Below are 14,319 nucleotides of genomic sequence, written 5' to 3'. Positions count from 1 at the left end.
CGTGGACTGGGGGGGAGTCGCCGTGGTGGGGTGCTACATATCGCCTCGCAGCGGTCACGTCGCGTTCGAGCAGTACCTGGCCGAGGTTTTTTTTTTTTTTTTTTTTTTTTTTTTTTGTCGTGGGGAAAATCTTCGAAAGACTCCCTCCCACCTCCTTGGGGAGAGGTGGGAGGGGTGTGTGGGATTCCCCGCGCCCGTACAACGACAGGCGCGGGACCTACCCACTAAAAACCCCACGGTGACCATTCGGCACGCTTTGGGAGGATACCGGGAATCGCTCGAAGCATTCTTCCGGTATCCTCCCCGTGCCCGCGCTTTCGCGCCCATCCCCCGGGGGGACAATCGGTCCCCCCAGTAGACACACTGCCTCATAGCGGCGGTACGGGGCCACTCCATCCCGCCGCTATCCGTCCCGGGGCCGCGTTTAGTGGCGGCTGCGAGCCCCAACTCGCAACCGCCCGCGACCCCGTTTCCACCCCTCGGCGGCCGGGCGTTCATGGCCGCACCAGACCGCCGAGGGTGCCTCCCCTTGCGTCGGACCGGTAGGGGGAGGCACTTCTACCCCCAACCGGTCCGACCCGGCGCCGCCTGGCGGGAGGAGGGTCCCCTCAGGACCCCCCTCCCAGCCTAGGTCATCCGCCACGCCGAGGCGGCCGCCCGCGACGCCTCGCGACCGGGCGACGACCTCGGGCCACCGCACGAGCGCGAGCTTCAGCGGCGCGCTCCCTCCCCGCGGCCTCCTTCTGCAACATTACGTTCTCGCAGAAGGAGGCCACGGCCCTCCACTTCTCCTCGCTGCCGAGTATGGCGCGCACCACGCCCGGCAGCGAGACATCCCGCCCGACGACGCCGACCAGGACACGGCGCTCCCCCTCCCACGCGGGGCATACCTCCAGGGTATGATCCGCCGTGTCCTGCTCAGCGTCGCAGTGGCAGCAACGCGCCGTCGGCTCCTTCCCTATCCGGCACAGGTATCTTCCGAAGCTGCCATGCCCGGAAAATACCTGTGCCATCCGGTAGGTGAGGCTGCCATGGCCTCTGTCCAGCCACTCCTTCAGGAGTGGCCGAACCGCCCCGACAGTCCGGTGCCCCGCGGTTGGCAGAGCCAGCCGCTCCTGCCACGCGAGCAACACGGACTGCCGGGCCTGGCGCTTCAAATCGCCCCAAGCAGGTTCCTGCCCGCCCGGGACCGCCCCCACCCCCGCGCGACGGTCGACGCGGTGCCGGTACATCACCGCGTGCGACCGCGCGAGCAGGTCCATGGGCGGCATCCCCGCTAGAACCGTCGCCGCCTCATGTGACATGGTCCGATACCCGCGGACGACCCTGAGCGCCATGCGCCTCTGCACCCGACGCAGCATAGTCATACTGCGCCGGGAGGCAGCCAGGTCGTCCGCCCAGACGGGGGCCCCGTATAGGGCCACCGACTGGACCATTGCCACATAGAGGCGACGAACTCGGCCCGCCGGGCCCCCCAGGTTGGGCAGGATCCGGCCCAGAGCCGCAACCATCCTTTCCAACCGGGGGACCAGGCAGCGGAAATGATCCTCGAAACGCCAGTGGCTATCGAGGATCAGCCCTAGATACCTGATCTGGGGCTTCACCTCGATGTCAGCCCCACCCACCCGGATCAGAGGGGGTGGTGGATCCTGCCGAGGTGAATGAAACGCAATCACCTCGGTCTTATGGACCGCCACCGTCATCCCCATCCCCCTGATCCGGTCGACGACGCGTTGCGACCCCTCCTCCGCGCGACGCATGACCCTCCCCCAGTGCGCCCCGACGGCCAGCACCAGTGTATCATCCGCATAACACACCGTGCTGACGCCGTCGGGGAGGCCGGCCCGCAACACCGAGTCGTACGCGATGTTCCACAGGAGTGGCCCGAGGACCGACCCCTGCGGAACACCGCAGTACACCTCCCTCCGCATATCACCATCCCGGCCCGGATACTCGATCCACCTGCCGCGGAGATAATTCCCGACGACCGCCCTGAGACAAGGGGGGACCCGATGATATTCGAGTCCCCTCCTTATCTCTTCCCAGGGGAGGGTGTTAAAGGCATTGGCAATATCCAAGGATATTGCCAATGCCACCCCTCCCCGGGAGACGGCCGCCCCCGAGAGGGCCCTCACACGACCTATCGCGTCGATAGTCGATCGGCCCCCCCCGGAAACCGAACTGGCAGTCGGCCAGACCGGGATCACCCCGCGACAGGTGCTCGACGAGGCGGGCAGCAATCACCCGCTCGAAGAGCTTGCCCACCTCGTCGAGGAGACAAATGGGCCGGTATGCGGAGGGAGACTCCGCGGGCCGACCCTCCTTCCGGAGGAGGACCATCCTCGCCACCTTCCAACTGGGGGGGAATCGCCCGTCCCTCAGGCAGCGGTCGAACAACCGCCTGAGGTCGGCCCCAAGGACGCCCTGGGTCAAGACCCAAACCCGGCCGGGCACACCATCCGGGCCCGGGGCCGTGTTACGAACCCCGAGCCGTCTGATGGCCGCTGCCAGCTCCTCCTGCGTGACCCCCAGCTCGGCCGTCCACTCCACTGGGACAGCCGCCGCCGTCGGAGGACGCGGTCCCCTCTCCCCAATTGGGAAGAGTGTATTGACCACGTCCTCCAGCAGCCGGGGGTCAAGACCCTCGGTGACGGGGGGCGCCCACGGGCGGAGCTTATTCAGCACCACCTTATATGGGCGCCCCCATGGATCGTCATCAAGGGTCTGGAGGAGCTCTTTCCATGCCCGGGTCTTGGCCCGTTTGATGGCGACCTGCAGAGCAACCCGCGCCACGCGGTATGCTCCATACAGGTCATCAGCTGCCCTCGCTCGCGCCACGCCGTCGCCTGTACGTTGACGACGGCGCGCGCGGGTGTACTGGCGTCGGGCGCGGACAGTCGCGACTCGCAACTCCGCGATCGCGTCCGACCACCAGTACACCGCCCGGCGAGGAGAAGCCCGCCCGACCCGAGGCATCGCCGCGTCGCAAATACCCGCGACCAATGCTCCGAGCCGGGCGACCTCCTCCTCTATGCTCGGCAACTCGGCCGCTCCCTGCGGCCAAGTTGCAGCGAGGGCAGCTGCCATCAGGGCGTCTTTGTCCAGGCGCCGAAGCGCCCAGCGGCGTGGTGGGGTGCCACGCAGGTGGCCGTGTCGGGATGCACTCGCGGCGGCAGAGACCTCCATCCGGATGTACCGGTGATCGGAGAGTGTCTCTGCCCCCGCGACCACGTGCCAACCCGACACCATGCGCACGGCGTTGGGGGTCGCGAATCCAACATCCACGATGGACCCCCCATATCGCCGCACGCATGTGTGCTCCGACCCCCGGTTCAATACCCGGAGGTCGAGCCCCGCCGCCCAATCGCCCAGGATCCCGCCGCGAACGGAGGTCCTGGGGGATCCCCAAGCCACCGACTTGGCATTAAAATCCCCCAGGACCAGCACCGGCCGGGCCGCGTAGCGCTGCACGCATGCCGCGACCTCGGCCAAGTACAGCTCGAACGCAGCGTGACCGCTACGGGGCGAAATGTAGCACCCCACCACAGCGACTCCCCCCCAGTCCACGGCGACGAATCCCCGACCGCGCTCCAACAAGGAGAACGGTGGGGACCCGTCGCCCCCTCCCCATACCGTCGCCACCAAGCCGTCCGCGTCGCCCACCCAATGAGGGTATCTGGCCGAGGTTGCGGCATGCGTGCAGCGCTGCGCGGCCCGGCCGGTGCTGGTCCTGGGAGACTTCAACGCCAAGTCGGTGGCGTGGGGATCCCCCAGGACTTCCGTTCGCGGCGGGATCCTGGGCGACTAGGCGGCGGGGCTCGACCTTCGGTTACTGAACCGGGAGTCGGAGCACACGTGTGTGCGGCGATATGGGGGGTCTATCGTGGATGTTGGATTCGCGACCCCCAAGGCCGTGCGCATGGTGTCGGGGTGGCACGTGGTCGCGGGGGCAGAGACACTCTCGGACCACCGGTATATCCGGATGGAGGTCTCTGCCGCCGCTGGGGATGCATCCCGACACCACCGTCCGGGTGGTAACCCACCGCGCCGCTGGGCGCTTCGGCGCCTGGACAAGGACGCCCTGATGGCAGCTGCCCTCGCTGCAACTTGGCCGCAGGGGGCGGCCGAGTTGCCGAGTATAGAGGAGGAGTACGCCCGGCTCGTGAGGGTGGTCGCGAACATATGTGACGCGGCGATGCCCCGGGTCGGGCGGGCTTCTCCTCGCCCGGCGATGTACTGGTGGTCGGCCGCGATCGCGGAAATGCGAGACGCGAGTGTCCGCGCACGACGCCAGTACACCCGCGCGCGCCGTCGTCTACGGAGAGGCGATAGCGTGGCGCGAGCGAGGGCAGATGACCTGTATGAGGCATACCGTATGTCGCGGATGGCTCTGCAGGTCACCATCAAACGGGCCAAGATCCGGTCATGGAAGGAGCTCCTCGAGACCCTTGATGACGACCCTTGGGGGCGACCTTATAAGGTGGTGCTGAACAAGCTCCGCCCGTGGGCGCCCCCCGTCACCGAGTGTCTTGACCCCCAGCTGCTGGAGGGCGTGGTCAATACTCTCTTCCCAATTGGGGAGATGGGACCACGTCCTGCGGCAGAGGCGACGGCCCCGCTGGAGTGGGTGGCCGAGCCGGGGGTCACGCAGGGGGAGCTGGCCGCGGCCATCAGACGGCTCGGGGCGCGTAACACGGCCCCGGGTCCGGATGGTGTGCCTGGCCGGGTTTGGGTCTTAACCCACGGCGTCCTTGGGGCCGACCTCAGGCGGTTGTTTAACCGATGCCTGAGGGACAGGCGATTCCCCCCCAGTTGGAAGGTGGCGAGGTTGGTCCTCCTCCGGAAGGAGGGTCGGCCCGCGGAGTCTCCATCCGCATACCGGCCCATCTGTCTCCTCGACGAGGTGGGCAAGCTCTTCGAGCGAGTGATTGCTGCCCGCCTCGTCGAGCACCTGTCGCGGGGTGCCCCGGGCCTGACCGACTGCCAGTACGGTTTCCGGGGGGGCCGGTCGACGGTCGACGCGATCAGTCGGGTCAGGGTTCTCTCGGAGTCGGCCGTCTCCCGGGGAGGGGTGGCGTTGGCGGTATCGCTGGATATTGCCAACGCGTTTAACACCCTTCCCTGGGGGGAGATACGGAGGGGGCTCCAATATCATCGGGTACCCCCGTGTCTCAGGGCAGTCGTCGTGGATTATCTCCGCGGCAGGTGGATCGAGTATCCGGGCCGGGATGGTGATATGCGGAGGGAGGTCTACTGCGGGGTTCCACAGGGGTCGGTCCTCGGGCCACTCCTGTGGAACATCGCGTACGACGCGGTGTTGCGGGCCGACCTCCCCGACGGCGTCAGTGCCGTGTGTTACGCAGGTGACACACTGGTGCTGGCCCGTCGGGGCTCAGTGGGGGAGGGCCAAGCGCCACGCCGAGGAGGGGGCGCAACGCGTCGTCGACCGGATCTGGGGGATGGGGATGACGGTGGCGGTCCATAAGACCGGGGTGATAGCGTTCCATTCACCTCGGCAGGATCCGCCACCCCCTCTGATCCGGGTGTGTGGGGCTGATATCAAGGTGAAGCCCCGGATGAGGTATCTGGGGCTGATCCTCGATAGCCACTGGCGCTTCGAGGAGCATTTCCGCTGCCTGGTTCCCCGGTTGGAGAGGATGGTCTCGGCTTTAGGCCGGATCCTCCCCAACCTGGGGGGCCCGGCAGGACGAATTCGCCGCCTCTATGTGGCAATGGTTCAGTCGGTGGCCCTATACGAGGCCCCCGTCTGGGCGGACGACCTGGCGGCCTCCCGGCGCAGCATGTCGATGCTGCGTCGGGTGCAGAGGCGGATGGCGCTGAGGGTCGTCCGCGGCTACCGGACCGTGTCACGTGAGGCGGCGACGGTTCTTGCGGGGATGCCGCCCATGGATCTCCTCGCGCGGTCGCACGCGATGACGTATCGTCATCGTGTCGACCGTCGCGCGGGAGTGGGGGCGGTCCCGGGAGAGCAGGAACCTGCTTGGGGCGATTTGAAGCGCCAGGCCCGGCAGTTCGTGGTGCTCGCGTGGCAGGAGCGGTTGGCCCTGCCAACTGCGGGGCACCGGACAGTCGGGGCTGTTCGGCCACTCCTGTGTGAGTGGCTGAACAGAGGCCATGGAAGCCTTACTTACCGGATGGCACTGGTATTTTCCGGGCATGGTAGCTTCGGAAGATACCTGTGCCGGATAGGGAAGGAGCCGACGGCGCGTTGCTGCCATTGTGACGCCGAGCAGGACACGGCTGATCATACCCTCCAGGTATGCCCAGCTTGGGAGGGAGAGCGACGTGTCCTGGTCGGCGTCATAGGGCGGGATGTCTCGCTGCCGGGTGTGGTGCGCGCCATGCTCGGCAGTGAGAGGAAGTGGAGGGTCGTGGCCTCCTTCTGCGAGACCGTAATGCTGCAAAAGGAGGCCGCGGGAAGGGATACCACTCGTATGGTGGCGCGAGGGCGTCGCCCGGGCGCCAGGCGTCGCGGGCGGCGGCCTTTGCGCGTCAGATGACCCTGGCTGGGAGGGGGGCCCTGAGGGGAGCCTCCTCCCGCCAGGCGGCGATGGGTCGGACCGGGTGGGTCCGGCCCACGGGGAGGCACCCTCGGTGGCCTGGAGCTGCCATGAGCTCCCGGTCGCCGAGGGGTAGAAACGGGGTCGCAGGCGGATGCGAGTTGGGGCTCGCAGCCCGCCACTAAATGCGGCCCCGGGACGGATGGCGGCGGGATGGAGTGGCCCCGTCCTGCCGCTATGAGACAGAGTGTCTACCGGGGGGACCGTTTGTCCACCCGGGGATGGGCGCAAGGCGTGGGCACGGGGAGGATACCGGAAGAATGCTTCGAGCGATTCCCGGTATCCTCCCAAATCGTGCGGAAGGGTCACCGTGGGGTTTTTAGTGGGTAGGTCCCGCGCCCGTCATTCTACGGGCGCGGGGAATCCCACACAACCACACAACCCTCCCGCCTCTCCCCAAAGAGGTGGGAGGGAGTCTTTCGAAGATTTTCCCAACGACAAAAAAAAAAAAAAAAAGTATGGAATATGACAAAGAGCCGACCCATATTTTGGCAATGTCGTCGATGTTTGATGGCCGTTACAATATATTATATTGTGGTAAATGCGGCACACAAATATATAAACTCGCCGATCCGCTACATTGTATGGGGTGCGTTGCAGAAATTCAAAAAATCCCACTCTACAAAATTTCGAGGCAGGCGGTAATAATTTGCGATGACTTATATTAATAATTTTTTATATTTTTATTCATTTTTTCATTATATATTTTTATTTATATTTTTACGTAATTTTTATATTTCTTATTCATTTTTCAATATATATATTTTTTTATTTATATTTTTATGTAATTTTTATATTTTTTATTCATTTCATTATATATTTTTTATTCATATTTCTATTTATATTTTTTATGTATGTAATTATAGTATGTAATAAAACAATTTATATATACATGGTATCTCTACACATCTCCCTCACCCCAATTTGTTATTAATTTTACATTAGGAAAAGTTCACAGTAAAAAAAAAAATGTTATTTCTGATATTTCAACCACTCGCTGTATAATTTAAATACATTTTGTAAAACACGAGTCTTTTCATGGTTGTTGGATTACAATCTATTAGCACAATCGAGATTTTTCAAACACTTGATATCTTCGTAATCGGCATCAATGGTTTTAAATTTATTCTAAAGTTCATAATTTTTATAAAAAGATACATTTATTTCCAGTATTTCAACCACCATTAACTAGTATGGAAGTTCATAATTTTATAAAAAGATACATTTATATCCAGTATTTCAACCATCATTAACAAGTACATGTTTTTCAGAAGCTTACAAAAACATTAAAAGATTTTTTTAGACATATTCTGAAAGTTCATAATTTTATAAAATTGCTAGGAAGGAAGGGATGGGGAAATTAGATGTATTTTTTTTAAATGACATAAATTGATTCAAAAAGATACATTTATTTCCAATATTTTAACCATCAATTGTATAATTTAAATACATTTTGCATAGCGCATGTCTTTTTATGGTTACCACATCGCCATGTGTTTGCACAATCAAGATTTTTTAAGCATTCAATATCATCATAATCAACATCGATATTCTCAGCATTAATATGTTCAGCCACCATGCTGGTTAACCAATCACGCTTTTGAAGCCCTTTTACATATACGATTGGGTTTGACTCATCTACTATAGCCGATGTAATAAGCGTTTTGGCCATGCTGTAGGGTATAAAGCCATCGCCCCACGACAGTCCATGATGATTCTTCGTCACCCAAGTAGCTCGTGATTTATCGGACGCAGATAATAAACACCATGGATATGGACTTTGGAAGATATAATGCGCTAGAATGCTTCCTTTTTTCAGCACTGCCACTTCCTTTACAACAAACTCTGTGTCGCTAACGAATCCTTGTATGTCGACAAATGTTGGTACCATCATGAAAATATCTTTGAAACTATGCTGCAATGCGATGTGTCCGCCTGTTATATATATTACAAACATTGCTGATGTTACAGTTTATGTAATCTTGCGCACAACGTTGGACAGTGGACAGTATTCGACAACGCCATCATGCAAAATAAGACAATACGCGGTAGTATTTGCTGGCACGTTTTCTTTACAATCAAATTCTATTCGCACATCTATGGTAGCGCTCTTGATTGATTCGTTCTGTCTCGAACAATCGATGACTACAAACGGTCCATATAACGAAAAGTTCTCCCTGTTGCAAAGCGTTTCGTAGCAGTCGTATCCGTAATAAGCTTTACGAAAACGTGCATACATATAAAAAAGAATAGCATATCTGTTTTTATCAAAATCAAGATTCAAGTCATCATATGGATAAAAGTCAGAGTTTAGATACAGTTTCACATTGGTCAAGTTACATTCATCGAAATTGCTTGCATCTTTAGACATGTTGTTCTTCCGACCAGTCTGCAGCGCAAAAATTACGTATCGCGGCTTCTCCAGCTGAGTTGCAGTTTTAACAGCCCACGAATGTTTTGTTGTACTTTGCAATAATGGGTACTCGTACAGGTCCCACGAACGAAAACTCATGCTTAGGTATTGTCCGCTTTCCAAAATCTTTAGTAATTCGATCTCCGGCTCCAGCGCGGAATTTGCAATGATGCAGTTGTTATCATTGTGAGCGCGTATAAGGATGAGTTCATGTCGAGCATTGACTACTATACGCTTGTAATCTTCGCAAAACCTCAACAGCATATTGAGCGGTACACAAAAGTTAAAGTAACCTGTCGGTATATTTGATTGTGCGGCCCATCCAGCATTCCGTAAAATTAACGATTTGTCATATGTTGAGGACACAAATGTTTTGATGGTACTTGTTATCCCAACGTTTCTGTTACGATCGATCTCCACACCATTGAGTTCATATCGAATTTCATCAAACATAAACGCAACACAATTATTTCCGAGGAATGCATCCAACTCATTGTTTGGCTTATTTACTATGAACCTTCCTTCAACGTATAGAAAGCTCTCACATGGTAGCGTGTATAAATCCTGCTGTTGTATAGGTATTCGTATCTCATCGTTGTGTCCAAACGTTGTGTTGGCGTATGGGTTGTACATGTGAGTCTGAATCTTGACAATGCGGTCATCAAAGATCGGTTCGCTTCCAATGTTTAAGATATTAGCCATTTCGTACAACAAAACCCAACGAATTCAGAAATTCAACATTCGATGCAGTAAGTTTTGTGGGTGATCGAATTGTCCTCTCGCCTGATGGTTTTAGACAGTCAATATACGATACAGTGTGGTGTGCAAGCGATTGAATTGTCTTCTCTTTATTTTCGTGCGTCGTCTGTTTCACTTGCTTCCCTTCGTTCAGCACAAGCATCTCCTACTACAGTCGTTGTCTCCGCACATGCAATCGAACGGTGATCTGTTCCCCTCGAAAATCGAGCGATTGATCGTCTTGATTCACAACGCGAATCGTCAAATCCGAAATGCTTCGTGCAGTAATCGGAAGGTAAATGATCTGTGTTGGTCTTTCCGATATCTTATATCCTGGTGGAACGGTAGGCGAAAACTCATGTATCGTGTGCGCACACTTGTTATTGCTGTAAGCGCCAGCTGTCACGTTGCATTCAATGCGAATGATATTTACATTCATTATATTGATTGATGTATCCGATTCGTGCCATTTTCGTGGTTGCAGCACCCGATTCGTTGAAAACCCCAGTAACGAGCCAATAGTATTGGGTTTGGTAAAATTTATGCTATAATTACACCTAATTTCGCTCTTCATCGTATTGTTGTTAGCTCTAAGCATCAAGGGCGGGTTCCCTTCATTATCCCATGAAAGCGATCGTTGCAAATACATGTGAATGTCGTCCAGCTCATAAGATCCCTCGGGAATAATGATTTCCTTATCATCATTATCATAGTAAAATTTATTATTTGACAAATTTACATTCGGTATTGTGTAATATGTTTCAAAGTCCATAAGACCGAGTTCGTAATCACCATTGCTCAAATCGATGGCTGGAAAATAGCTTACTGCGAGAATACTATTTTGCCCGGTGAGCGTTAGCGTCAGCGACATGTTCCAACGGATACTGGAGTTAAAGCGTACAATGATTATCCGTAAATTGATTGTCAACTGTCAGCAGAAACTGTAAACACAGCTGTCCACAATTACACTATTCTTCAAATATTGTATCAGTTCCCTCGATGGTTGAAGATTGCCAAAACTATCAAAATATATGGCGCATGTTCCCCGTTTTGCGTATGCCACCCAATGAGTACCTGGTCCCTCAACAGTATCCAAATTTACGATCCCGCTCTCATTCTTGCGTACCCCATCTGTTGGTAAAGTATTGCGCATAAAAATACCTCTGAAATATGGAATACGCATACGCTTTGCCAGTTGCTGCAGTTGTATGTTTGTGGTTACGCCTTCAGGCATTTTAATTTTGACTTTTTTTTTCCTCTTTGAGACTCCTCGCCCGCGTTTGTATGGTGCGAGATAAAGTCCGTGACCTTCCATGACGAGATTATGACGTTTCATTTCTTCTAGCTGGCGATGCATTGCCTTCTTATCGTTCACAACCTTCGCGACTCCTGCCGCCCCTCCAACCAATGAGCCAAGAACCCCCAATAATGGTAAAATCGGTAGGATACCGCCACGTTTCGCCGTTGGAAGTATTCGCTTCTTCACAGCACTCTTTTTTTTCTTTTTCAAACCCATGCCGAATTTTGTTTTGGCCTTCATAGCCGCCCAAACGGTTGTAGCAGCAGCCTTTTCCCCGAGACTGGAATCTCTCGCGGTAATGCGTTCTCGCACTTTTGCTGCTAGGATGTTGTCAGCTGCGTGTCGTTTTACGAGATCGTTATTTTGTGAATACGCTATATCATGCTCGCGACATGCACCATCCAGCGGATTGATACCTTGTTCGCCTCGCGCCAAACGTTTCTCTAAATGTGTTCCGGGGCCACAAAACTGATAACCTGGAATATGTAATTCAATCGGAAGTGTGTTTATAACGCGATTTAATAGGCCTTTCCCAATTTTTGCTGACATTCGTCACAGTTGTTTATCGATGGTGGTGGTAGACAGTCAATGTGTGTTCTGCTGACTCGACAGGTTATATTTGAATACTGATCGTTTCAGCTCTATGCATCGCTATAAATAGACCAGCACTCTTTCGAAAGTATCTTCATTTGTATAATGCTGATAAAATAAGCAGTTCATACGCCAATCACCTATGATCAAAGTGACTAATCTAGACAAAAAGATACAGTCTGAGAAAGAGTTACGCAAACATGGAAATATGCTGCCGGCCTCTATACGTGGTATCATCTGCGGTCCATCGAATTGCGGCAAAACGAACGTGTTGATTAGTTTGTTAGAAAGTCCTTACGGTGTTCGTTTCGAAAACGTATACGTGTACTCGAAATCGTTGCACCAACCGAAATATCGATATCTAGAAAATATATTCTCATCGATAGACGAAATTGGTTATTTTACATTTTCGAATAACAGCGATGTCGTTCCGCCGAGCGATGCACTTCCGAATTCCATTTTTATCTTTGATGATGTGGCATGTGATAAGCAAAACGTGGTAGGAGAATACTTTGCAATGGGTAGGCACTCGGACGTTGACTGTTTCTATCTTTGTCAGACATATGCAAAGATACCGAAGCATCTGATACGCGACAACGCGAACCTGCTGATCATGTTCAAACAAGATGGTACAAATCTAAAACATGTATACAACGATCATGTTAACACTGACATGTCATTTGAGAATTTCTGCAAATTGTGTACCGCTTGTTGGCAAGAAAAATATGGATTTGTAGTGATTGATAAAGACAGCGCATTATGGAATGGTCGCTATAGAAAGGGATTTAATGACTTTGCAATATCATAACATGTTCAGTTATTTCCGATACGTTGACAAAGCAGTGTTCCAACATGAGCAACAATATTGAAGATTGTGAGAGGATAACGAAACAGATTGCGTGAACGAGTGATTTGATTCGCAAAAAGTATCGTGAATTGAAAACTGGTAAAATTGAGGAAGAGATTGCGCTGGAAAAACACTTTAAGCCTGTTATTGAACCGCTGAAAGCAATTGTTGATAACGCGACAAAAAATTATGATCTATACAATAATACAGATATCGGAAGCGAACCATTAGCCACTCCGAATATCAAGGAATTGGATAAAACACAATCAAATTACTGGCTAAATCTTTCGAAACCACTAAAAATAAGCAAACCAAGATTAAGCAGTTTACTCGATATGAATCCCATGATTTCTGCACCGGCCTCTACATCGATTAAGACGATGCCAACAATAAAAAGCTCAGCAAGATTAAGCAGTTTACCCGATACGAATCTGATGGCCTCTACACCGATTAAGATAGTACCAACAATAAAAACCTCAGCAAGATTAAGCAGTTTACCTGGTATGAATACGATGACCTCTATACCGATTAAAACAACACCAGCAACAAAAAGCTTAGGAAACGAAGATACTTTTGAAAGTCCAAAAAGCTTAGCAAACGAAGATGTTTTTGAAAGCCCAAAAAACAGTTTCTCAACATCTGTTCGAAGTCAGTTGCAAACGTCGGAAGGTGAAAAAACGTTGCGGAATCACCTAGGTCCGCTGAGTCAGAAATACATCGCGCCTGTATTACGTGGAGACATAGAGGTTGGTATGGATCATGTGTATGGCGTTTATCTCGGTAATGATGGACCGATGCTCGGTAATAAACATGTTGATGTGGACAATGCCGATAACATAATTATCGATGGCATACGATATTCTGGTACACCCGGTCTTTATGAATTGATATTTAAGAAAATTCCAGATAACGACATTTATACTGAGGCTGATGAATGCAAATATAGGGACATACTGCTGACAACGAGTGCACATAAGTAGAAGCATGATTCGTATGGTAAAACATTAGGCAACAAAGGATACAAGTATAACTATGTAATCAAGCCGTTATTGAAAGATAGAAAAGTTGGAAAGGGTGTACCAAGCTCGATGAGATTAACCAGCAACAAGATTGAATACGTTCACTGGAATGATCCTAACGAACTCGTAGATCGGCTTCGATTGCTCGAGGCTTCGCGTCAAGCTAGTCACAATGCTCACGACAATGAGATGTTATCGATTATCGAGGAACTTCGCGAGGCAGAGCTCATTATAAATTAAGCTGCACTTTGACGATAGAATCAATCATTATCAAAATGCCAATCAACAAGTTTGGGTCATCGTTTGGAACAATGGAATCATACTATCGCTGGAATGGAGTAGTGAGAAATAATGTGCGCAACAACGCTCTATGTATTGTCGGTGCCGACTATGATGCAAAGTCGCGCAAGATTCGTCGAGTAGCACCACCTGTAAAGGATGGTGACGCTATCAACAAACTATACTTGCAAGAAAACATGACATTTATAAAAAATCGACAAGATGAATTCGACAAGAAGATGATCATGTTTCAAGATTACGTTCAGAATTTGAAAGATCAACTGAATCACTTGGAGAGGGATATTATCGAATTCCGAAATCAAATGCATCAATAGCTGGATGTTGGGACGTTGGAACGTTGAGATGTTGGGACATTGAGATGTTGGAGCGTTGAGGTGTTGGGGTGTTGGGGACGTTGGGGTGTTGAGACGTTGAACATTGATTGATAAGACGTGTGCGTTAGGTCTTCGCGTTAGTGGCGAGTAATACATGGCCGAGAAGAAAACCTCCAGTATCGAGAAACGATGTCTTGTGGAAGAATTGCATGCTCC

This window comes from Colletes latitarsis, chromosome 14 (assembly GCF_051014445.1).
Source record: "Colletes latitarsis isolate SP2378_abdomen chromosome 14, iyColLati1, whole genome shotgun sequence".
Lineage (NCBI taxonomy): Eukaryota > Metazoa > Arthropoda > Insecta > Hymenoptera > Colletidae > Colletes > Colletes latitarsis.
This window is presented reverse-complemented; position numbering follows the sequence as displayed.